Source organism: Python bivittatus, unplaced genomic scaffold, assembly GCF_059951505.1.
Source record: "Python bivittatus isolate LINGU-HERP-01145 unplaced genomic scaffold, Pbiv_v1 ctg000080_np1212, whole genome shotgun sequence".
NCBI lineage: Eukaryota > Metazoa > Chordata > Lepidosauria > Squamata > Pythonidae > Python > Python bivittatus.
In genome coordinates, this window is record NW_028277035.1 from 33,156,917 (window position 1) to 33,181,961 (window position 25,045).

Consider the following 25,045-nt stretch of genomic DNA (forward strand, 5'->3'; position numbering starts at 1 on the left):
TTGAATGGGAAAATAAAAAAGGCTATAGAAATCTTGGGAATTGGATATGTTTGATTTAGCACCCAATTTATCTCTAAGATGCTTAGGGCAAATCGTCTTTTACCACTATCAGCTGTTAATGCACTCAGGAGGAGGCTCCCCATTTTCCTGATAAAGAAAGAATTTGCAGATATGCCTATGCTATTTTGCAAACTGCCATCCTGTTTCCCAGGTTCTGAGAAGCCCATTACAATAACTTTCCATTTTCATAGGGAAAGACTATCAAAATTAGTATCAGCCTGTTTTGTAACCAATTTTAAATAATCATCTACGGTATATTGATATGAATAATGATGTTATTTGACATAAAAATGGAACAGTTTCTTTCACCCCAGAAAAAAAGCAAATCAAATTATTCCAAAGCAAAATTAAACCAACTAGGAAACAGAAAGATAAATTAAAATTCAATTTATCATTTTTATTTTATGTAAATAGCCAATTGAAGGTCAAGAATTTTAAACTACATCTTGACCCATACTGTATTTACTTGAATTGCTGAGCAGGTGTGTTACATATACCACAGCTCTTCTTCCCTTTCTACTACTTCTGTTCCTTTTGAACAAATTGTACCCTTCAACCACTATATCACAACCATGGGTGTTTACTGCCCAGGTTTTTATTATACCTAAAGTCATATTTGGCTTCCTGTGCTAGAAGTTCAAGCTCATGTTACTTATTTTCCATATTCGAAGCATTAAGAAAAATACAGTATTTGTTTCTTTTTTCTTTTTCAAGTAATTTTATTAAAAGTCATAATTACAATAGTAAAAACTAATACAAACTAAAAGAAAGGTAGAAAAATAGAAAGAAGTAGTAAAAGGGGCAAAGGGAAAAAATAGGAAAGAAAAGAAAGAAAAATTAGAATATAGTAAAGAAAAGAAATATATAAAGAAGAACCTTCATCACAAGTATAAACAATTTTAGTGACTTTTCACCTCCTCTTAAATTACAACAAATGATCTCTTCTTTCTATATCCCATCTCTTATCTATAAACAAATCCATAAAGCATTGTCATTTCTGTCCTGGTGTCAGCAAAAGTCCATTAAGGGTTAACAGAAATAACAACATATTTATTTTAAATATCAAATAAACCAACTTTATATTCCTTCCTTTTACTTCTAACAACCTTAATCTTTAGTCCATTCAAATAATGTCATAGAACTTGATTTCTTTTCATTTCTTCTTTGTCCCTTCTCATGAGATTCTTCAAAGCTTAAACAAGTCTCTTTTGTAAATCCAATATAGAAAAAATTATCCAGGTCACTCTCTTGGTTTATTGTGTGTATGTCCCTTTTAATTATTAAAACATCAGCCAGTTTCTTTTGTATGTCCAGTGTAACATCTTTTTCCATGTGATTCTTGTAGCTTGTCATTTTTAAGTCCTCTTTAACTCAATCTCTGTCTTGTCAGGTAAAACTTGTTCCTCTTCCATAACAGTTTTTAGACACAGTCTATACACAGAGGCAGATATCGCTGTTGACATTCTTAATATTAATTTCTGACTCCATTTTTCAAAAGTATCCTTCAATATTTCCAGTGTTAGAATATTTTGTGCCATTATGTAACTGTTAGTCAAATTTGTTTTTCTCTCCTTTAATTGAAACCTTTAGTTTCCTCTAGTGTCCAATTTTTAAAATCTTATTTTTTTTAAATTAAAACAAAAGCATTTCCCCTTAGGAAGGATTCTTTATAATTAATTCCAAAATCTTATTTTATTTTTATTTATTTATTAAATCAATTTATATAGCTGCCCATCTTACCAAAGGCAACTCTGGGTGGTGTACAACAAAGCTAAAAACAGTAAAATACATTAAAAATATATAAAACAGAATAAAACAGAGAATAAAAGGAAGTTAAAAATAAGGGAGCCAGCTCACTAATTCCCTTGTCCCCTGGAGTCCCCAGGCCTGCTGGCATAACTTAAGGGACCTCCGGAAGCTCAACAGTGATGAGGCCAGTCTCACCTCAGGAGGGAGAAGGTTCCACAGCACTGGCGCCACAGCAGACAAGGCCTGCCACCTGGGGCTGGCCAAATGTATCTCCCTAGGCACTGGAACCCGTAACATGCCCTCTCTGCTGGATCTGGTAGGACGGGCAGATGAAATAGGGGAGAGGTGGTCCCTCAGATAGTCCAGCCCCATACCATGAAGGGCTTTAAAGGTCAACACCAGCACCTTGAATTGGACCCAGAAACAAAGTGGTAACCAATGCAGCTCATGAAGCAGAGGTGTAACATGTGTTCTACTAGAAACACACTGCATTTTGCACCAGCTGAAGTTTCCAGATACTCTTCAAGGGCAGCCTCATGTAGAGCACAGAGTACATTGCAGTAGTCTAACCAGGAGGTGATCAGAACATGAGTGACCGTGAGTAGGTCCCTCTGATCTAGCAATGGGTGCAACTGGTGCACAGTACAAGTGGTGCAAAGGCCCTCCTAGCTATGACTGCCACCTGCTCTTCGAGCAGGAGTCATGAGTCCAGGAGGACCCCCAGATTGCACACAAGGGCAGTGCAACCCCATCCAGTACCAAAGATGGTAAAATCCTAGAACTAGAGGGGTTCGAAACCCGAAGCCACTCATCTTGCCAGGGTTCAGTTGAAGCCTGTTGTTCCCCATCCACATCCTCACAACCTCCAGACACCAAGATAGGACGCCCACAGCATCACTTAAGTCGCCAGGGGCAGAGATGTACAATTGAGTATCATCAGCATACTGATGATACCTCACCCCATGGCGATGGATGAGCTCACCCAGCAGTCTCATGTAGATGTTAAATAGGAGAGGTGAGAGCACCGACCCCTGTGGCACCCCACACAGCAGGGGGTGGGGGCAGGATCTCTCCTCCCCAATTGCCACCAACTGGAACTGACCCTGGAGAAAGGAAGTGAACCAGCACAATACCATGCCACCCACCCGCAATTCTCTGAGTAGGTCCAGAAGGATACCATAGTTGATGGTATCAGAAGCTGCCAAGAGATCAAGTAAGACAAGGATGGATGCACAACCACCATCCCGCCCATGCCAGAGATTCTCCAAAAGTGTGACCAATTCTGTTTTTGTACCATATCCAGATCTGAACCCTGACTGAAAAGGATCCAGATAATCTGCTTCATCCAAGGTCCTATGAAGCTGCTGTGCAACCACCTTCTCAATCACCTTCCCAAAAAGGGGAGGTTGGATACTGGATGAAAGTTGTCCACTATCGTGGGGTCCAGCGATGGCTTCTTGAGGAGGGGGTGAACCAAAGCCTCCTTTAGAGGTGCAGGAACAACCCCCTCAATCAAAGAAGAATTCACCATCACCCAAACCCACCCACACAACACCCCCTGGGCTGCTTTCACAAGCCAGGAGGCACATGGATCTAGAGAGCAGGTGTCTGAGCTCACAGTGCTGAGGGCCCTGTCCACTTCATCAGGCCCAACAGGTTCAAATTGTTCCCAGATAACTAGGCAAGACTCCACCCTAGGCATCTCCCACAGACTTGCAGCAAAGCCAGTGTCCAACTGCAAATAAATCCAAATGATTTTATCCAACAGATGCTGAGTAAATTCTTCTGCATGACCTTGCAAAAGGTTGTCCAGGCCCCCTGTACCCAAGAGGACCCATATAACCTGAAACAGGGCTGCGGATGCAATAAGGCCGGAAGAGTGCTGTTGCTTTGCCACCCTTATCACCACTTGGTAGGCCTTAATAGCAGCTCTAATCTGTCTTTGGTCGAGTTCCTTCTTAGATGAGTGCCAGCAACACTCTAGATGTCTCTTCTCTCATTTCATCTCCCTCAGCTCCTCCGTAAACCACAGGGAGAGACAGGATCCACAGGAGGGGAGAGGTCACATAGGTGCAATCTGATCCAAGGCCTCAGCTGCCCTTTTATTCCAGGCAGCAAGCAAGGCTTCAGATGGGCTGTGCAGCAGATCAGCAGGAACAGCCCCCAACCCTCTGGAACCTCTCTGGGTTCATCAGTCGCCAGGAGTGGACCAATCTAATGGGTCCAGCCTCCTTGCAGTGGATAGTGGCACCAGAGAATCTCATGGTAGTCCATATGTGATATGACCATGACAAGGGGGACACCAACAAATCCCCCAATTGCAGATCACATAGCCATTGTTCTGACAGGAACACCAGATCTGGTGTTTGACCACTGTCTGGTGTCAGGCTCTGGATGACCTGGGATAGACCCATGGCTGTCATGGTGGCCATGAACTCCTGAGCCACCTCAGATCCCACTCTCAGGAAAGGCAGATTAAAATCCCCCAAGACCATAAGTCTGGGCAACTCCACTGCCAACCTGGAGATGGAATCAAGGAGCTCAGGCAGGGAGGTTGTTATGCAGTAGGGATGCTGGTACAATAGCAATAGTCCCAACTGATCCCTAGAGCCCAACTTAATGAACAGGGTCTCACATCCAGTGACCTGTGGGGCAGCACCCCTGAAAGCCATAAGCGATTCTTGGATGACAATCGCCACACCACCACTCCTGCCCTGGGTTCTTGGCTGGTGCCACACTCAAAACCCAGCTGGGCACATCTCTAAGAGGGGCACCCCCCTTCTGGGCCCAGCCAGGTTTTGGTAATACATGCCAGGTCGGCCCTTTCATCCATGATCAAATCATAGATGAGGGAGGCCTTACTACAGGCCTGACCTGGCATTTAAGAGCAACATTCAGAAGCCAGGGCCTCTGACGGTTGAGACCAAGGAGCTGGAACATGGAACAGGTATAAAGACACCGGTCCCATGTTCTCCGGGGGTGGCCCACTCCTTGTCTCCCACCATATCTCCCCATGCCCATCACCACCATGATATTATGGCCTGCACAGATCTCTCCGGTCATCTTTTCCTCCAGGCCCCTCAATTCCAAAGGCCCCAGGGCTCCCATAATAATCAATTACATCCATCCCCTGGGAGGAGGAAAGCAAGCATCCTGAGGTACTTCAGCACTACTGGCTCTCAGCACCTTCAATAACCTGGCATCCACCTTCACCCACTCAAGAACAAGCACACACACACATACACAGAAATACCCAACCTGACACCCAAGCACCCCCAGCTGTTCTCACCCGCTGGTAATAGTTCCCTTCTCATCCACCCCACCAAATCAACTCCCTTCTCAGGCTCTCACCCTGAGAAGGGAAACATGCAAACAAAGCACTTGGCTGAAGAGACAAAGTCAGGAGAAAGATACTCCTCTCCCTCTCTTTGGAGTAAACAGAGAAAGGCTCTGCGGGGGGGTGGGGGGAAGGTCCACAGCAGACTGCCACTCCACTGCTATCCCCCCACCCAGCCACTGCCAATTCTCAATGCCCCAAAGTCCTGGCTGGCCTCTCCAGATGAAAAGTCCCATGGAATCACAGAGTCCGTACAAACACATTGACCTATGGGCATGGCCCGATCTCCAGCCTCCAACAACCAGTCTATTGGCTTTTCCTCTGGCTTTTTCTCCGGCCAGCTCCATCTGCTGTGAAAACACCCCAATATAGTTAAGTCGCAGTCCCAGCCTCCAAGCCTTATAGCATGCCCCAAGAGCACAGTGGCATCTGCTCCGGCCAACTCCAGCCTCCAAACCTCTCAGTTCACCCCAAAAGCCCAGCGGCAGCCACTCCAGCTGACTTGCTCAAACCTTCCAATGGCACAGCAAGGCACAGGCATTGACGTGGATGTGGCAAGACAGCAGCCGCGGCAGCAACAGGGGCTACTGGTGTCGGCTCCAAACACCTGACAAAATCAAGAGACCAAAAGCCTATCTAAGGTCCGGTCCAGTCCAGACCAAATACGGTCCAGTCCAAGTACGTGCCAAGATGTTAATAACCCAAACACAACTTGAGGGGACAATCGAGTGGCTTCTATCCTCCTCCATCTTACTGGAAGTTAGGGTAAGATATAGAAGGGTTGAAAGAGTTGTTTCAAATTTATCTGGACCCTTAGTTTCTTTGTAGCTTTCTAAAATCAAAGTTTTAATCAACCTTTTGCTTTTTTAAAAAAATTAAGTTCTTAGCTTGTAGCTGAAATTTTCTTTCATTAAGGATTGAAGGCAGACTCACCCGATGTTTTTAGACTTGTCAATCGAAAGGTTTCTAATAGGTAAGTAGTTAATAAGCAATTTATGAATGTGATTAGAAAAGGAAGTATGCAAACTTAGTGTCCTTTCAAAGGCACTGACTGCAGTTTGAGCAAGATGACTATTTCCTTGTCTCCCAGTGCCCAAAACCCATCTGAGACCACTGTCTTGCAGTCTCCTTGCAAGGAACAACTGTCTGGAGCACTTGTGGGTGATCTCTGGTCCTCTCCCTTATCCTGAGAGTTTTGAGCCAGTCTACTTGCTGGTTCTTCATTCTTTGCCATGGCTGTCAGCTCCGCTTTTTGGGCGCTATCTTCAGTCCACCATTTCTTCCTCTGGAAGTCAAGAAAAAGACCGATTTTTTTCTGATGTTGCCCAAGTCATTTAATAGCCCTGTTCCCACATCCTTTTATAACGTGGAAGTCATTTGAGTCCTTTGCTTCAATATTTTGATTCCACCATGATTCAGTTTAAAGCCTTCCTGATCAAGGTGTCTCCCAAAGCTATCAACAGACCAACCAAATATCTGTTAATTCAGAAGGATGGGAAGAAAAAGCTTAGAATTTAAACTGATACTGCTTACATTGACTTATATATACTACATGAGGCTGCTGGGTTTAAGGCTTCAGTTTTGTCTACTATAAAGATTCTAATCTAACCAAATTGTGCCTAAGCATATTTTGTGAAGTGAAATCAATCAAGTGCTGGATTAAGGGGTTAACCATCTAGAGAGGATTATATAATGTCTGCAGTATCAGACTTATCTTTTCCAGTAACAAGTTATATGTTACAATGGCAACTGTGAAGAGCAGAGCAGTCAGGATTGAAGCCTATTATTGATAGAAACATTTTCTTTGAATTAATTTAAATCTCCTTTGCAGAATGAATTCCATTTTAGGGTACCATAGGAACATAATTGTGGCCTAATTGAACATCTTTCTTTCTCTCTCTCTCTCTCTCTCTCTCTCTCTCTCTCTCTCTCTCTCTCTCTCACACACACACACACACACACACACGTTTGTGCCACTTCAATCATAATGACTCTAAGTGGCTTACTATATGTACTATTTTCAAAAATTCCTCAACAACTGGGAAAATGCCAGTTGACTGGGGAAAGGCAAATAATTCTATCTTCAAAAGGGAGGAAAAGGAAGATTCAGACACCTACAGACCACACAGTATGACATCAATACTTGGGAAGATTCTAGAGCACATCATAAAGAGATCATTCTGAAAGCATTTTGAAAACAGTGTGATTTTTACCAGAAGGATTTGTGAAGAGACAGTCTTACCAGAATGTTTATCTCCTTTTATTAATTGGGTAACTTCTTTTGTAGATTGTGCAAATGCTGTAGACATAATATCTCTTCATTTCAGTAAAGAATTTGACAGAATACCTCATGACATTCAGATTAGCACACTATTTAAGTGTGAGGTGGATGGCATTACAATTACATGGATACATAGCTTACTTGAAAATCATATTCAGAGAGTGCTCATCAATTATGTTATTCATCAAACTGGAGTGAGATACCAAGTGAAATGCCAAAAGTGAATTCTGTGTCTTGTACTCTGCAACATTTTTATTAATTATTTAGACGAGATGAAAGCAACGCTTTTTATATTTGCAGATAGTACAAAATTGAGCGGGATACCTCATACTCTATAAGACAGAACTAAAATTGAAAATGATCTTGATATATTAGGCAGATGGGCTGAAAATAATAGAATGAAACTTCAAAACAACAGAGGGAGGGAGGGAGGGAGGCAACAGCAATCAAATGTCTAGGTATAGGGCGGGAAGTACTTGGCTTGGTAATGGCGCTTGTTCAGAATGTTGCTTACACCATATCTTCATAAGCAATCAACTTTTCTCCAGAGGATCTGGCAAATAAGAATAGAAATACAACAACATAAGTTGGCATGAATATCTACAAGCATGATTTGCGATATAACTTTATTACCATAAGGAGGTACAGGAAACAATCTTAGTCCCCATCCCCTCCCCCTTCATTGAAATACTCTGACAAACCATTTGTTTGTGTACCATTTTTGTGGGTGTTGTTTTTTTTAATGCAAAGTTCAGCTAAAGTGAGTTCTGCAAGCCTTGATTAGGAGCAAATTGTCTTAGCAATTTTAGGCTCTGTTAAAGAGAAAAATAGTGAGAAATTCCTATCAGACAAAGGCAGAGCACATTCTGAGAACTCTCAGTTTGCAGAATGCATGTTTCAGGTACGCTTTATTATGTCTGCTCTGGACCACTGGCTGTAAATATATTTTTTGACTTGGAAACATTTTGAAAGGAAATTTGCCTTTTTGAATAAGGTGTGTCTGTAGTATGGGATAGTGGATAGACTGAGGCTGACCTATATGAATAACTTTGTCAGTAAGATTCACCCTCTCTCTCTCTCTGTACAGTATTGTTATTTGTAAAGATACACAGAAATCATTTTTGCCTCTCTGCAATTTTAAGACATTTTACTATATTCTGTTTGCATTTCCAACAAGTGTTGGCAAGTATTTGTGATTATCAGCTTAAACTAAAACGAAGCTTCCTAGGGAAACTTAAAACCTACTATAAAAATGAAGGCTTTGACAAAAAGAATCTTAAAAAGGCATACTTCTTTGGCTAAGTTGCTCTAGGGAAACACTCCATGTGTTAAAATTATTATTATTTTTTTAAAAAAAGAATGATAATGGAAGAAATTTCATTATTGCAAAATAGAACCTAATGGGTTTATACATAATGGAAAAATGTAGTATATTTTGTCTAAATATTTGATCTTAATGCATAAGTGAATGTACCATACCAGCTAAATATGAAAAAGATGCATGTTATAAACTTGTGTCTTTATTACTGCAGCACACTTTGCAGATATAATTTTTGCTGAGAAGAGGAAAAAGCTTCAAAGTGAGGTTGTCCAATTTTTTTACAAGTTCTTAAATCTTGCTAGTTGCCCCCTCACTTTAGCCCCTTTTAATGTTGGGCTCATTGTTTCATTGCTATTTTTACTTTCTGATTCCTATGAAAACTTACAATTTAACACTACTTCAGTTTATATATTTATTAACCCAGGAAAACCCTTCTTTCCTCAGAGATACCTTCCCATGAAGTTTCCTGGTTAATATACTTGATTGCTCAGATATTTGATTTTTCACACTCTTAAATAACCACTTCAAATCGGAAATTATTTGCATAGTTGATGCAGGAATGCCCTTCTTCTACTACACTTACATGTGCAAGTCTGGTAGATATCTAAAATAAGCTACGTGCAGTGCCTTTCAGATATACATAATTCACACTGAGTATCAGTTTACTATTTTCACAGCTATCATGTAGTATCAGTTCACAGGTGAGATATAGTTATTTGATATTTCTTACAGGACAAACTTAGGATAATTATCTGATTGTGAACATACTGAATACATGTGTGTTGTACTGGTTGAAGAATTTGTATGATGGGGCAAGATGAATCGTTTTGGCATGCCCATAGAACAGATCATCAGCACTGTATTATTATTCTGTTCATGAAATTAAGTGGCAAAAGTAGAAAGTGAGCAATAGATATCTTTTTTCTTAGATACTTTTGATATTATACCTTATATTGCATTCTAAATTTGTATTCTTTTTTTTTTAATTTATTTGAGATACAGACTTTTTGATGTTAGCAGCCAGAAAACTAGATCTATGCACTGGACTACCTAGACGCTTAAGAACAACACAAAGAAAGAATGGCATAATTTTCTGACATATTGTATTTGCAGCCAAATGAGAGCTGCTATAGCATTGTGCTAATTAAATATAAATGCATTTATTGGGTTATAAATGAATGTGACATTAACTTTTCAGTTGCTCTCTCTCAGCTCTAGGAGGAAGGCTGTGGGAAACCACTTCTAAAAAATGTTGCCAGGAAAACTGCAGGGACTTGACCACATGGTCACCAGAGTCAAGGCTGACTTGAAGGCTTGCACGCACGCACACACACACACACACACACACACACACACAAATATAATAAATACAGATGGTTAAAATGACTATTAAATGTTGTAGATATTTGGAAATAGTTCACATTATAGATACCAGGTTGCCTCCTATCCCTTTTTTCTTTTCGAATTTTAAGCAGCCCTGGATAAATTTAAATATTCAGAGAAAAAAACAAAAGCTATTCAAAGAGTCAAACCAAACTGCAAAAATCAGTCCTTCACTGAAATATCAGCATATAATAAAGTAACAATAAAGAGACAAAATATTAAATAATTAAGTTTTCAGTCATCTGTTCATTCTGTAATCCAAGAAACCAAGATAAACAGCCTAGACAATTTTGATTAATTGTCATGTTGCTATCGTTGTCCCTAATTAGCAATGGTAGGAACACCGAAACAAATAACTTATTATCCCCCAGGTTTAGAATTAGCTCAGTTAATTTCAAAATCAGTGTGAATTTGCCCATTTTTCTTTCAAAGCAGCATTCTCTAATGCAAAATGCTAAAAATGCCACTTAGTTGCTCTGCTTGTCCGAAAATGTTGCTTTCTACTGTCATACTTCAAAGCTTCTATTGAGTATCCATACTCTGAATCATGTTACAGCTAGGATTAGGGTATTTCACTTTATTTTATTCTTGTGAGTCACTTTGGTATGTTTTTGGAAAAATGTATGTTATAAAAACCAGTTGCATAGATTGCCCAAGGGCTTTGGGACTGAATTCAAAAATACAGATTTGTATTTGTATAGTCATAAACTGCTTAGGCCCATTTTCCTTGAGGTACTACTTATATGCACTCAAAATAAGATGTAACCCCCAGGGCCATCTCACCAGTGCCACTGAAGGTGAGAAAGGTGTCAAGCAAGGCTGCATATTGGCCCCATTCTTATTCAATTTCTGTATCAACTCCATGGTGGGCCATCTCCACACAGAACTTTAACTCCCCAAAACCTGCTGGAAGACACATCTCTGTTCTCCTCTATGCAGATGATGCGGCAGTACTTTCAAGAACATCCATTGGCCTTGAAAGAGAACTGAGAGCACTAACACAGTACTGCAAGGAAGACTATCTAAAACTCAATGATCAGAAAGCTAAAATTATGGCATTTGCCAAAAGGCCCAAGCGCCACCCTGGGAGGATAGATGGTCACAAGACTGAGCAGGTCTCCTGTTTCAAATACCTGGGAGTAGACCTTCATTCTGCCAGCAATAGGAGAGCCCACAAGGATTACTTTGCTGAAAATGCAGAGGAGCTCAACTGCCATCCTTAAATTCTTTAAGACAAGAGGTGGCCACTATATACCTGCAGCACTCAAATTATTTGATGCCAAGTACAACTCCTTTATGGTGCCCAGCTGGGCCCCTTCTCCAATTTTGCACCATTAGAATTTGTATAATCCAAATTGCTAAGATCAGCCCTTCAAGTCCCAAATTGTGTCTCTAATGTCACCCTGTGGCTAGAGACAGGCTTCATAAAAGTGGAGGCTAGAGTGTGGGTGACCAAACTCACCTATTGGCTCAAACTATCCTTTCTCCCCCTTGGCCTTGCCCCATGAGTGATGATTTTCAATCCACATGGAAATAGGCAGCGGCAACTAAAATCTCATCCCTGGGCTTCTCTCCAGGCCTCCTACTCAGCATGGGATATGATCAAGCCAAAGACTCATTAAACAGCATGTAGCAGACAGAGCACCAATTGGATCTAGCCAGGTCCTCAGCCTTTATTGCCAGTGAATCCAACAGGTCCTCTGCCTCCTCTGTGGCATACCTAACTAAACTTGAAGTCCCTAACCACTGGAGGGACTTTACTCTGCCACAATGTCATGCCCTCCCCTCAGCTGTCCTTGAAGGCCAATACAGGAAGATCCCTTACCCAGAGAGACAATGCCCCTGTGATTCTGGACACACAGAAACAACAGAGCATATACTTTTCCAGTGCCTGTATTACAGAGACATCCATACTAGCCTCATCTTGCCATTATTGCATGAATACCCAGAGCACACAGTACAATTCTACACCTCCCTGATGCTTTCAGATACCAACTGTGCTACAACATGCAATGTTCCCAGGTTCTGCACAGCAGCACTCAAAATTTGTCAGATGATGACCTGTTCCATAAACTAGACTTAATGAGCACCAAATCTGCCATATCAGAGTGCTCTGTAATTTGGTAGATATAATCCTCCACATATTAACATTTTATGCTCCTCCACACTATCTAATGCTTCTACCCGTTTTAAATTCTTATAGACTTCTATATATATATATTTTTCTGTTTTAATATCTTCTAGCTTTTAATTTTTTTTTTAGACTCCGATGTATCTTCTGTGCTTTTTAATTGACTGTACCCTACCCTCCTTAGGCTACTCTATGGCCATAATAAAGTTTTGATTTGATATATGCCTTTGCTACTCACCAACCTTGCCCATTGTGCTACCCACCAACCATTTGTTAGGTGGGTGCTAGATATAGACTCTTAGTAGTGGCCCCCATCTATTGGATTCCATGCTGAGGAAGAAACAGATGATCCCACTGGCAACATAAGGAAGTTTTTAAACAGGGTTCTTTCTCACTTGGGAAAATATGACAGCATCTTAATAGCAGATGCCATTTTAAAATTAGAAACCAAGGAGAACTGCTAATTTCCAGGCTCTAATACTGTAAATTGTTTTGTTCAGACTTCTTTATATTAAGTATATTTTGTATTGTTTCTATGCTGTAAGTTTTCTTGGGAAAATTATGCTCAAGAAGAGTGGCTAAGATACAGATTAAACAAATGAATAATAAAATAGCAGAAGCAAATGTAAATGTTTTCCTACAACTATGCATATTAGAATTTAAATTCCTATAGCACATTGGAAGCAACAGACATCACAACAGGCATTGCTCCAGCTGCAAGTAAAATGGCAACAACAACAGCATAACAGCATGAGTATAACTTTGTAACAGTATTGCAGTCCAACAAAATCTGTTGAACATTTTAGCTGTCCAAATATTACAGCAATACAAACAAGTATCCCTGGCTTGAAAATAAATATGGATGCTAGCCTCACGCATCGCCTAGGGTGGACGGGCAGATTCACTGAATTACTTATATTTTGTTTCTACATTCTGGACAATACTATGATCTGCATTTTATTCATGCATGCAGTGTTTTGGGTAGGTATGGAAGAGCTTTTGCTTCCTTTCATGGTGACTTTTCATTTTACAGTTCCTGCTTTTTGGAATGGCTTAGGTGACTGAGTTTACATCACACTGGGACCTACACAGATGTTCATTGGAGAACTTTGCCCATGCTGTGATATGGTTTTTTTTTTCTTCACCCGCTAAATGGGAAGCAGTTAGTACTGATTCATGCTTTCTAGGTGCTGCTTGAAAGTTCATTTGATAGGAATATATTTTGGAATGAATTTAAGAAGTGCTGCATCATATTTAATCAGTACAGCTATAATGTTGTTTATAAATCTGCATAAATTTTGATACAGAAAAATACTTAAATGGCATGAATGGCCATGTACATGCTTAGTTATATTACTAATCTAAAATTAGTTATATAAATATTGCTGGACTATAAATGCAATATCCCAGGTATTTCAGAAAGAAAATAATGATTCAGCATCAACAAAGGAGAATGTTTCTTCTTTTCAGTGAATTTTCCGATGGAGAGCTCCTACTGCTAACACTACAAATTCATTGAGCACCCGTCCTGCCTTTTTTCTACTTAACAATTTCTTTTTCGTGGAAAGAAAAAAGATGAAAGAAGCAGAAAGAAAACATGAGAAGGTTATAAATATTAGATGGTGAATGTTGTGAATTAAGGTATGATGACTGCACAATAAAAGCATGCCTGGGGGCTCCCCAAACTCTGTTTTTCTTCTCGCTAACATGTTCATGGACTGCAGTTTTCATATTTATGCAACCTGATATGCCAAAGGATTTATGGGAGTAAAGTCTAAAATGAGATACAAAAATGATCTTGTGTGATTTATGAAGAACAACCCGTCTTCCTCTGTGTAGGCAAAAAGATTGACTTTTAAGAGAACTCAGAGGAGAAGGAGACAGAGTGGGTGATTTATTGGTTTGTTTGTTTGTTTATTTGTGGCTGCCCAACTTAAAAAGGCCAACAGGCCAACAGGGTCAGGGACATCCAAATCTTGGGGAGGATGCTGTAGGGCAGGTGCCACAACAGACCATTGTCCAGTATTGAGGATTGCTTGGATCATACAGTGAGGGAGCCATTGATATAACAGAGCAGGATCTCATGCACTCCCTCTGATCACGCTGCTGAATTTTAAAAGCATGGTTGTTGAAGACAAATATAAAAACTATGGTGTAATCCCTAAAAAAGATTTCATACAGGCTGGAAACAAAACCATACCCACAAAACTAACTAACTAAATAAATACATAAATAAATGGAAAGCGTGGGTCTGGCTATACGTATGATTCAGCCTTATACCCTTTGCCAATGCTGTCCCTCGCCTCCACCAAATTGAATGAAGCTACATGCTAGAAAAAGATTGGCTATTCTTGATAAAAAGCAAGGTGCAGAGAAGTGTTTAAAAAACTCTTTAGCAATAACGCTTGTGTTTAGTTATTCTGAAGTTAGTGTAGTTTCACTGACTTTTGAAAAATGACAATATTTGGGGCCTTTTATACTTTATACCACTAAAGATTTGTGCCCATTCACCAAATGGTGTTCATATTTTATTTTTGCTGATCCACAATAATTGGTCTCATTGACATTTCTTCAGATTTACTGCATCATGCTAGTGAGTTCTATCCAGTATTGATCAGGCTTGTATCCCAGTACTCATAAACAAATTAAAATCCATTTGCAACTCAGCAGCCAAATCTAGAAAGCCATTATGCAGCCTTTAAGACAGAGAGTTATTCCGTCTTGTTGTGACATAAACATTCTTCAAAGAGTTGAGGTTAAAGCCTCTGTTGTGCCCTAAGCCAGGCCTTACACAGCTACCCTAGGAAAAAAATAAAATGGACACCAGATCACTAGAGGATCCCGGTAAGTAGCAGGCAACTTCCTGTGATTTAGGGACTGTAAACTTATAACTGTGGAGAGTGCCAAGAGTCTTTTCTACCCTGATCTCTCTGTGTTGATGGGGCCTGAAATGACACTACAGTGATCAGATAAATCTAGCTAAAGTGCTCTGGCCAAAGAGAAACCTTGTTCTAGGTATTTGTAATCAGCTCCATTTACTTTTGACCACCTTTCCTTTTCCTCCACCAACAGCTATTAGAATAATGTAGAATGGCATTACATCTGAAAGATGTAATAATCTTTAACCGACTGTTCATAAGAGGAGAAAAGACAATGCATTCAGTTAAACGTATTGTGTACTATTTCTGAAATGCAGATATTTATAAAGCTGTTCCAGATTTCCCATTTTACCTTTTCCCATCTGAATTTACTGCAGGCCACTATTCTGCCCTTTTTATTGCACAGCATTCTAAGTTTAGTTCTGTTGTTCTTCCTTCTTTCAGTATCTTTTTCTGTACTCTATACTCAGCTATAATTAATATGCATTATTTTTACCCTGACCTCAAACCTTTTGACCTGTCAGGAGAGGAGTAAAATCCTGGTTTAGTTTCTATTTCTTTTTAGTTGCTTAATTTCTGAGTCGATCTCTCAATAAAACTTATATTCTGATGTTGAATATTTAATCCTCAGGTCCTCAACATGGTGTCCAGGGGCAATAATATGCCGCCTGAACTTTAGGCTGAAAATTCTTTAACTTAAAAAGGGAGGAAGCTGGCATGCAGCAAAGCTCCAGCCTCCAGCATGATTTTTATTTTCAAGAATAACTCTGAGCATGGATAGGCTCCCGTAAGTTTTCTTCACAAATCAAAATGACAGGTAGTCTAGTTCTTAGTTTAAAAATGGGCTCACCTGACCTAGACAAAGGTCAAAAGCAAATAGAAGTAGTAAGGACTGTTTTGTTGGGGTGGGGAGAAGGAGGGATTGGGTGGCAGGTACTAAATGTGTCCCCAACCCAAAAAGGAAGCTCATTGGTGTCAGCAAGTGGAAAATATATGGTGCATTTTGTGTGCACAGTCATGTCATAGATGAATAACTCTAGTGAACCCAGCCAATCAACTTGGCTGTAAGTCTCATACAACTAGCACATAAACCTTTCCGCACATGATTTCATAAGTTCCAGAAGAAGAGAGTGGGATAGTCTTTTGAACCCTGGCATGTTTGAAAAATTGTGAGTGGAGTTTGTATGTTTCATTGGGACCCTTTCCTATTTTCCATTCATAATTTGAGCGTTACAGCCAGTCCTCTCCCCTTTCCCTGTGTTATGCTTTTTCAGATTTTTATTAACATGCCCCCATTTTCTCAAACATATTAGGATATATTTAAAATTTGTTCAGAAGAGAAAATTTATATTAACTGCATTGCTTACTTTTTATTAAATATGGCAGTTCTTTAGGTCACATTAGAAGACCTAGCAGCACTACAGGTTGCCACTCACGGATTGCAAAAAAAATTGGAACTGCTGCCAAATTGGATTGGTTTATTGGGAAATGTAAATGCATGACATTACAGAGACTAATAAAATGAAAAGTCTGAGTGAATACATTTCATAATGATAGCTAATGTTTTCTTTCAGATTCAAAGGCAAAAGGAAAAGAAAAAAGAGTTATTAAAGGAGATACGTAACTTATGGTTTTACCATGTAAGATATGTGCTTAAGTTCAGTTACTGAGGCTGGATATGGTTTCTCGTTGGATGACATGATACATTATTCCTAGTAAGAATGGATTTTATAGGGCATTATGTTAAAAAGAGAAATAATACATAATTTAAGATGAATAATTTTATGATAATGGTGTAGATTTCTATCCAAAAATATGCTAACTTCTAAAAAATGTTCTGGATAATTGTTTTAAAATCTGAATCATTGTTGAATACTAAATGAAGATAGGATATCTAACCAAAGCATACACATTACCCATATATTTGTAAAAGGATGCAGTTCCCTTTAATTATGTTTAGTTGGCCGATTTGGAAGAGAGATTCCTGGGAAAAAAGGTGTCTTGGGTTATTTTGTTCTTGAACTTCTGTAGATCAATGCTATTTGGTGTGAAAAAGAGCAGAGTGAAGAAGGATAGCAGTGAATTTGTGGAGTTTGGAGTGGAGAAGGGACTAAGACAGCTGTCAAGGTAGAGGACAACAGCCATCTGCTCCTGAATGAAGGCTTCTGACTGGGAGAGATAGATTTTATTCTGTTTCTGAAAAATTGGGTGCTTTAGAATAAAGAGTCCTGTGAACAGTGTTTATTACCAGTAAAAAAAAAATCCTTTTAACATTTAAATAAACTTCTGGCTTTAATTTACAATCTGACATCACAAACAAGATAAAAAATGGAAGAACTTTAAAAGGAAGGTCTTAGAAAATGCTAGAACATCAAGACAAATATAGAACTTTATTTATTTATTTATCAATCAATCATATTTATATAGCCGCCCATCTCACACAAAGTGACTCTGGGTGGCTATATAAACATAATGCTGCTGTTGAACAATTTAGGGAGAAATTTGAAGAAATTGTACCTGGCTAATGCTGTCATTGATGCCCAAGTTTCCTATGGCAATAGACTAGTCATATGGACACAAGTTAAGAGTTCTATGATCAAAGACAAAAGACTGGGGAATCCATATTAAGGTTTTTTATGACTTTAAAAATTAATTATCCAAGGTTTAAAAGAAGGCATAATAAAAATTTCTAGATATGGAGGAGACAGTTTACATTTCATTCACTCCAGAAGACATATTTCACTATGTGGTGTATATGCCAGTGAAGGAGCACCCTCAAATTATTTTTCACAATTGGTTCAGTTTACAAGTGATTGGGCAGAAGAGGAGGAAGCATCTTTTTATGTAGCCCAAGGTTCTAACAGAAAGAAAATTAAGGCAGAGGTACATGTGATCATGCAAACTAGAGCCTCAACTTATCATCCATTAAGTACAACAACCAGACATGTGGTTGTGAAGCAAGAGGAAATCTTCAAACTAGTTCTTGGAGGGGAACAGGCTCTTTTGGTGCCCACTTCACACAGGCTCACCAGGGAACTCCCAGGACAGGATATTGAGTTGTAACTGTGCATAGCTTGGGCATATTAACAGGAAATAGCTTAACAGGAACAAAATGAAGAAGGTCCTAAAGGCAAATGTGAGACGCCAGATGGCTGTCCATAAGACAAAATGGAAAGTTTCAAAACAAAGCTTTTGGCAGATACTCACTTGTGTGTCACCATGAACAGTACAGATGTGGAATGTTTTGTGGATACTGGTTCAGAAGTAACCACAGTTTTCCTAAAGCAGGTTGAAGTGACCAGTTTCAATTGATATATGGGGTGAAACTCATAGCTGCCAATGAATCAGAAATCAGAAATATGGAGTGTATAGAAGCTGAGACAGATGTTCTTGGACATAAGTTATAATGTGTCTTACTCAATAAAACACTCACAAACACAGGCCTCAAAGTCAAACCTATACCTGGAATGTTGGATATTAATATAATCAAAGACATACAAATGTTTATTTTTCCTTTTGCTGAAAATTTCACCCACAAAAATGGCTCTGATCTGAGAGGATTGCCTCCAATCTACCATGACAAACTGCAGTCCCAGTTAGGATGGCTTACATGTTGCTGGACTGGTTGTTGGCTCCAAAACTGAACAGCATACTCATACTACCCTTTCCTACTCTCAACAGGGATAAGGAGCTATTTTGGGGGAAATGCTGGTATACATAGAAATGTAGATTGTGTTTGCAAAGAGACTGAAATACATATTGCTTTATGCACTGGAATCTAGAGTGAACTAAATAAAGAAGATTCCTATAATGGTACAGATATGAACGTTGAAACAAAAGACATGGGATCTGCCTGGTTTACTTCCAACCCAGTACCTCCTCCAGGTGGTGCCAAGGAGATTCCTGTTTTTTCATGGTTGTTAGTAACATGAAAGTTCCATGGGGAGGAAGTCAGCAATTTACACATCACTTGTCTTTTACACTTCCTGAAACTTGGAAACATCCCCTGGTACAGAAAGTAAAAAGAGAGCCACCCAGCACAGTCAACTAGGCCAGCCTTCCAATCTGTATCGTTGCAGGAGATTGACATTGTGTATATAGGCAATGCTTGTCACATAGGACCTAGTGATTTACAATGTTGAACTCAGTCCTTCAAAGCCTCCAAGGAATACCTGGGGAATTTCCCCATCTAAGGTTCAAGGATTTTGCGATTGATTATGATTTCTTCTGGATTCTAAAAAGTGGTGATAAACCAAACAAAAATATGGGAAATTTCTAAGTATTGTGAAAACATTGTCAATGTTATGAATATAGTGAAATATTCTGTGGACATGTAAAGCTGCAACAAACCAAGGGGAGGAGTAGGAAAAATAGTGAAGTTCTGTTTAATTATGTTTGCCATGGTGGTTCAGCAGAGAGGTGCCAGGAAAGACAAGAATTGGGGAATGATTTGTGAGTGAAGTGATCTGGACCATCGCTGCTTAGCAAAAACAAAAGCAGAGAGGATGTACGATGGTGAATTTGCTTGTGGATTTCAGAGTAGAAGAGAGAGCAAGAGAGCAATTGGAATGTGTGTGCTAACTGCTTCTGAATGAAGACTGCTCACTTAGACTCAGCAACTGACATTTTAATGGATTGAGTGGATATTATTTTCACTATTGCTAATTAATTGTAAGAACTGGTAGATAATATCCACTGGCAAGGACAAGTATGGATTCTTGCAATGTGCTCTACATGGGCTGCTCTTGAAAACCATTTGAAAGCTACAGCTGGTCCAGAATACAGCATCATGGGTAGTTACAGGCATGCCATGTCATGTCGATGTAACTCTTCTGCTTTGTGAGCTGCAGTGGTTACTAGTAGGCTTCTGAATGCAATTCAAGGTGTGTATTATTACCCATAAAGCCTTCCATGGCAGTTGGCCTGGTTATTTGAAGGACAGTTTGTCATCTGTAGCTTCTGCCTACCCTGTACAATCAGGCCACATCCATTAAACAGTGTTATCTGATGGGACCCAGGAAACACGTCTACTCTGTCACAGCATCTCTGGTCTGGAAAAACATTCCCCCAGGGACTTGTTTGGACTCCACACTTAATTTCATTAAAAGAGCTCTGAAAATTTGGCTCCTTCCCCCAGGCCTTAGGTTAGGGTAGGTGACACCCCCTCCCACTTGTGTGTTATATGGCTCCCCGCCCCCAAGCCTATGTTTTGAAATTGCTTTAATATTGTATGCCAGTCAAATCCAATGGAGTCGGGTAGCCTAATAAATAATCCCCATGTCTCTACTAATCAGAAACGTCTCAGCTTACCTTGACTGCTTCTGTCATCGTTGCCATATTGCCTTGCATTTCTATTTTCCTCCTTAGGCAGGAGCAAGAGGAACAATTGCAGAAAAGAAACCAAACCAATCCATGAGAGAGATGAAAGGAAAAACAAGAGAGGGGAAGAACGAATCGATTTCTCCTATATTTCTGTAGGGTACAGCAACTTACAGGAAGCACAGTTCTTTGAGGGAAATTAGAATGTAAGACTACTTATTCCAGCGAGTCATATCTATCCTTTATATAACCCACTATACAATGCTTATTACAGTGCCTGCCTCAGATCGAGCCAAGCAAATGATACTATTGAAATTGACTTGAAGCAGTTTTAGTTTTAAGATAGGAAGTTCTTCTCTCCTGTTTGGAGATGACAGGGGACAGATGACAAGACTATTAAGGTATATTTACTCGCAACTAATTTACATGAAGCTCAGTAGGAGTTTCTTTAAGGTAATACGCACAAAATTCTAACTTCCAAGTGCCCTTTAAAATCCTTGAAATTGTTTGTCCTATTTAATATAACTTTTTTACATCCATTTCTCCCCAAGGACTGCTTCTAACATAGATTGCACGCCATCATTTTCCTAGTTAATGAACTTTAAATAGTATTATTAAGAATCTAACTGCCTATAATAGACCATTTTTAATTATCCATTCCCCAAATTATATCTCAGATAGCACTCCTCTGTTTTCTATATTGACTATGTTTGACAATAACTTTAATATGGAAAGAACTGTCAAGAGTGCCTATTAACTTGAAGTTCAAGGTAGAAAGATGCGTGATTTGATCCTGTAACTCTTGAAGAATCTAGCCCAGAGGCATAGAGACAGACCTTCTCCATTCTAAATCGTTAGTCTATCTTGGCATACTTTTGTGAAAGCAGTTGCAAAAGCATATTCAAGTTTGGTATGCAAGAATATATAAAATATATTACCACTCACAAATGCCTGCAGTGTCTTAAGTTTTTTAATCCTGCATTTTTCAATATTGAACAGATTTCTGTGGTAATGAAAGGAGTAATTAGAATAAGAATTCTAAGCTAAAGGACTTACAATAAAATGAACTGTATTCTTAACATGTAATCCTTTTCATTACTTCCAGAGCTATATATTATACTCATATATTAAATTTTATTATACAAGTTAACTGCAAAGATTAGAACATACTCTAGATATGGTGTCACTTAATGTGAAGCAAGTGATTCTGTATTTTACATAATTTAATTTTATTCTATATGAATATAACATATTTTGATTTTTCAATGATGACTAAAAAATGAAAGAAAAGGATTATTTTGGTTGCCAGAATGGCTTTCAGCCAACATGTTTTTGAGATGGAAAGCAAATTAAATACATGGAGAAAGTGAAGACATATTTTATAATTAGTCTGCCAAGTGGAGGTCTGTTTTTGACATGTTAGAAGTTCTATGATCAAACACATTCTTAATGCATCACACCTGTTTGTTAACTTGAGGCTTGGTCTATGATCTATAAAGGGATCATAGTGAGCTGTGGGCATGAAGGCTTTTGTTTATGTTCCTTGAGATGAAAAGTAGCCTAGGACAGCTCACTGGACTGACTTTTCTATAAGCAAGGAAAGTGTGTGTGTGTGTGTAAGCATTTATATTCTGATTTAGTTCAGCTCATAGGCAGAATTATTGTTTGTTAAAGCTAGGTTTATTGGTTGAATTAAGTAGCATTTGACCTAGTGGAATTACCTCTGAGTAAATTTGTTTGGAGATTTGCATAATAAATGATTAAATATGAGGTAGCATATATGAAAGATGGAGTGTGTATGTGAAGTGGCCAGTTGAAAAAGGATAAGGAATGAACCTGCCAATTACTGGTTATCAAATGGAGTTAAAACTGTGGATATTAGATAATAAGAGTAATTAATTACCTTTATTTGCTTGTTTTAAGAGTGGAGGCTCTTCTGAGTTATGATCTTCCCTGATCTAATTTGGGCTACTGTCTCTTCTGTAGACTGTTCTTGTGAAATATGTTGTCATGCATTAATACCACCAACTATTAATCATTATTTAATCTGTTTGATCTTATAGATGATTAGCAAATAGGGTGATAATATAGAGTGTTTTTGTTCAAGAGTGGTTTAAACATTTCAAGATCACTAGTGCTATGCAGACTATTAAATAATCCTTCCAGAAGAACAAATGAACGTTTATTCCTTCTGAAAGTGGAATACAACATCTCCAGTCAAATAGGGTAAATGCAGATAACTATTGGAAAGGGCATGTATGTATATAATATTGTAATATCTGATTAGTTTGTGAGATAGATAGATAGATAGATAGATAGATAGATAGATAGATAGATAGATAGATAGATCAATAGACAGACAGACAGACAGACAGATGGATGATGGGATTTAGAAAAGAAGTCCTGATTCTCAACTGGAATTTAGAAGATATTGTTCACATACTAGTGTATACCAGGATTTGCAAGGCTTTGTGTCAACTGTAAACTTTGCACCCGTCCCTCAACCCCCTTCATCCAAGCCATTGATAGCAATGAGGAACAGCACACAGCTGAGGAGAGACCCCCATGACACTCCATTCAATGCTACTGTCCATGCGAAAGTAGAGCCCTTAATGAGCATCCTTTGGGTGTGATCATTCAGCCATCTGAGAGTTCATTGTCTGTTTGCTTTTTAACTTTAAAGTATATAAAATGAACTTATAGAGTCATAGAATTGGAAAAGAACCTCAGAAGTCATCTAGTCTGACTACATAGAATCTGCCTGGTGACAAAAGAAATGTCCACGGGCACATTGTTGAGTGGATTCCACACTGAAGATGTGGGCCACTTACACTAGCAACATATAGACTCAGGAGTTCCTAACATTCCTGACAGGTTTTCTGTCTTCCAATCTTCTTCTCCATCTCTGGTCAAGTGGATATAATCTCTCAAGGCAAAGTCCTCCATCATATTCAATTATCTTACCATCATTCAGGAAATGACTGTTTAGTGGTGTTTGACCGATGCTGGAATGGTGAATCTTCAGCAGCCAGTATTGCCTAAATCCAGTTTAGTTTGTCAGCCACTATAATCTACTTTATCTCTACTACTTAAGCTTCCAAACAGATCTCTTCTCCTATTTTCACTTCCTCCCCACACCTTTCCTCCCAGCTCTATGTCGGAAATTGTGTAGGAAAAAAACCTTATCTATTTAACTCCCTGCTATTTCCCCATACTGAATTTATCAGCTGCAAGAACTGTTTGGGAGATTACATGAAAAGATGGTAGACAGTACTTAACTGCACCATTCTGTCACATCTAAACTTTCCTAGACTTACTCTGTAAGAAACTTGATAAAAGAACACGGAATGGATAATAGACTACTGATTATGCATACATGCATACCCTCTATTCCCTTTTGAGGAACATTATGCAAAACAAAGAAATTGAGTGAGAAATAATAAGCCAAAGAAATCAAGGTACATGATAAGAAAAAGAAAAGGAAATATAACTAATACAGTTTATACTAAATCACTCATATAGCTCTCTATGCTGTATAGAAGAAATTAATAGAATCTGAAGAATATTGCAAAGCCACATGCTGTTTACAAGTGAACTAGGATTTTTATTTGTATCAATGTTTCTTGTGTTTGTTGCTAGCTTTTGGAAGAAAAGACTATCATTTTTACCTTCTCAACCCAAAATATATAAACCAAAGATAAAAAAACAACAAAAAAACAAAACAGGATTCTTTTTCCTGATTATGCATAAGACTCAGTTGCTAACCATAATTGCTTTTTTAAAAATTACATAGTGAAAATACTATTAGAACCCAAGTTGCACAATATGCAGCCAGGCAAAATTAATTTAAAGAAAGGTTGCATAAATAGTAGTTTTCAAATCTGAAAAGATCAGAGCACCCATCTTGAATACGATATTCAGTTTTGAGCACTACTCCTTAAGAAAAATTCAGATAAAGTCCAGTTTACGTAGAAAGAATGGCATCAAGGGTGATCAGGAGACTGGAAGCGTACAAGGATAGTGAAATGGCTATGTTCAGCTTTATGAAAATACACTGAGAAGTGATATAATTGCACTTTTTTAACTATCTGGAGGATGTCACAGAAATGAAGGACACGGCCTGTATCATATCAGAATAACAGAGTTAAGTTACAAAGACAGATGTTTCTTAGTTTTTGTGCGCTGCAAAACTTCACTGTAGAGATGAAGTCTTTCCTAAACAGCTTCCATATCTTATTAAGTACCCTCAAATTAATGACTGATTAGTTTGCTATTCCATTTGCTAACTATTTTTAAAACACCAAATTATCAATATCTTCTTTTGATATGCTTTTCAGTTACAGGTAGTCCTTGTTTACTGCTGTCTAATTTAGTGACTCTTCACAGTTACGATGGTGATGAAGAAATAACTTTATGACCAATCCTTGCATTTACGACCTTCTCAGGTCTGTAAAGCAAAGGAAAGCTGAAGTAAGCTCATAACCATAATCACGGTTTCACTTAGCAACCACTTCACTTAATGACTGAGTTGCTGGTCACTAAACGAGGTCTACCTGTAATTATACATTTCCCTAACCCAGCATAT

General features: G+C 38.8%; 1 protein-coding gene and 1 long non-coding RNA gene across 5 annotated transcripts in view; one reads left to right on the forward strand and one right to left on the reverse strand.

Annotated features, from left to right (window-relative positions):
* The window catches only part of SPOCK1 (SPARC (osteonectin), cwcv and kazal like domains proteoglycan 1), a 524,632-nt gene that overhangs the window by 55,925 nt on the left and 443,662 nt on the right, over window positions 1-25,045 (forward strand). The gene's annotated exons all lie outside the window — the stretch shown is intronic.
* LOC148216659 (uncharacterized) overlaps window positions 7,210-25,045 on the reverse strand; it is a 187,277-nt gene continuing 169,441 nt past the window's right edge. For both annotated transcript variants that reach the window (XR_015794779.1, XR_015794780.1), the window contains one exon: window positions 7,210-7,980. This is a non-coding gene — a long non-coding RNA (uncharacterized LOC148216659). The remainder of the gene's footprint in view (window positions 7,981-25,045) is intronic.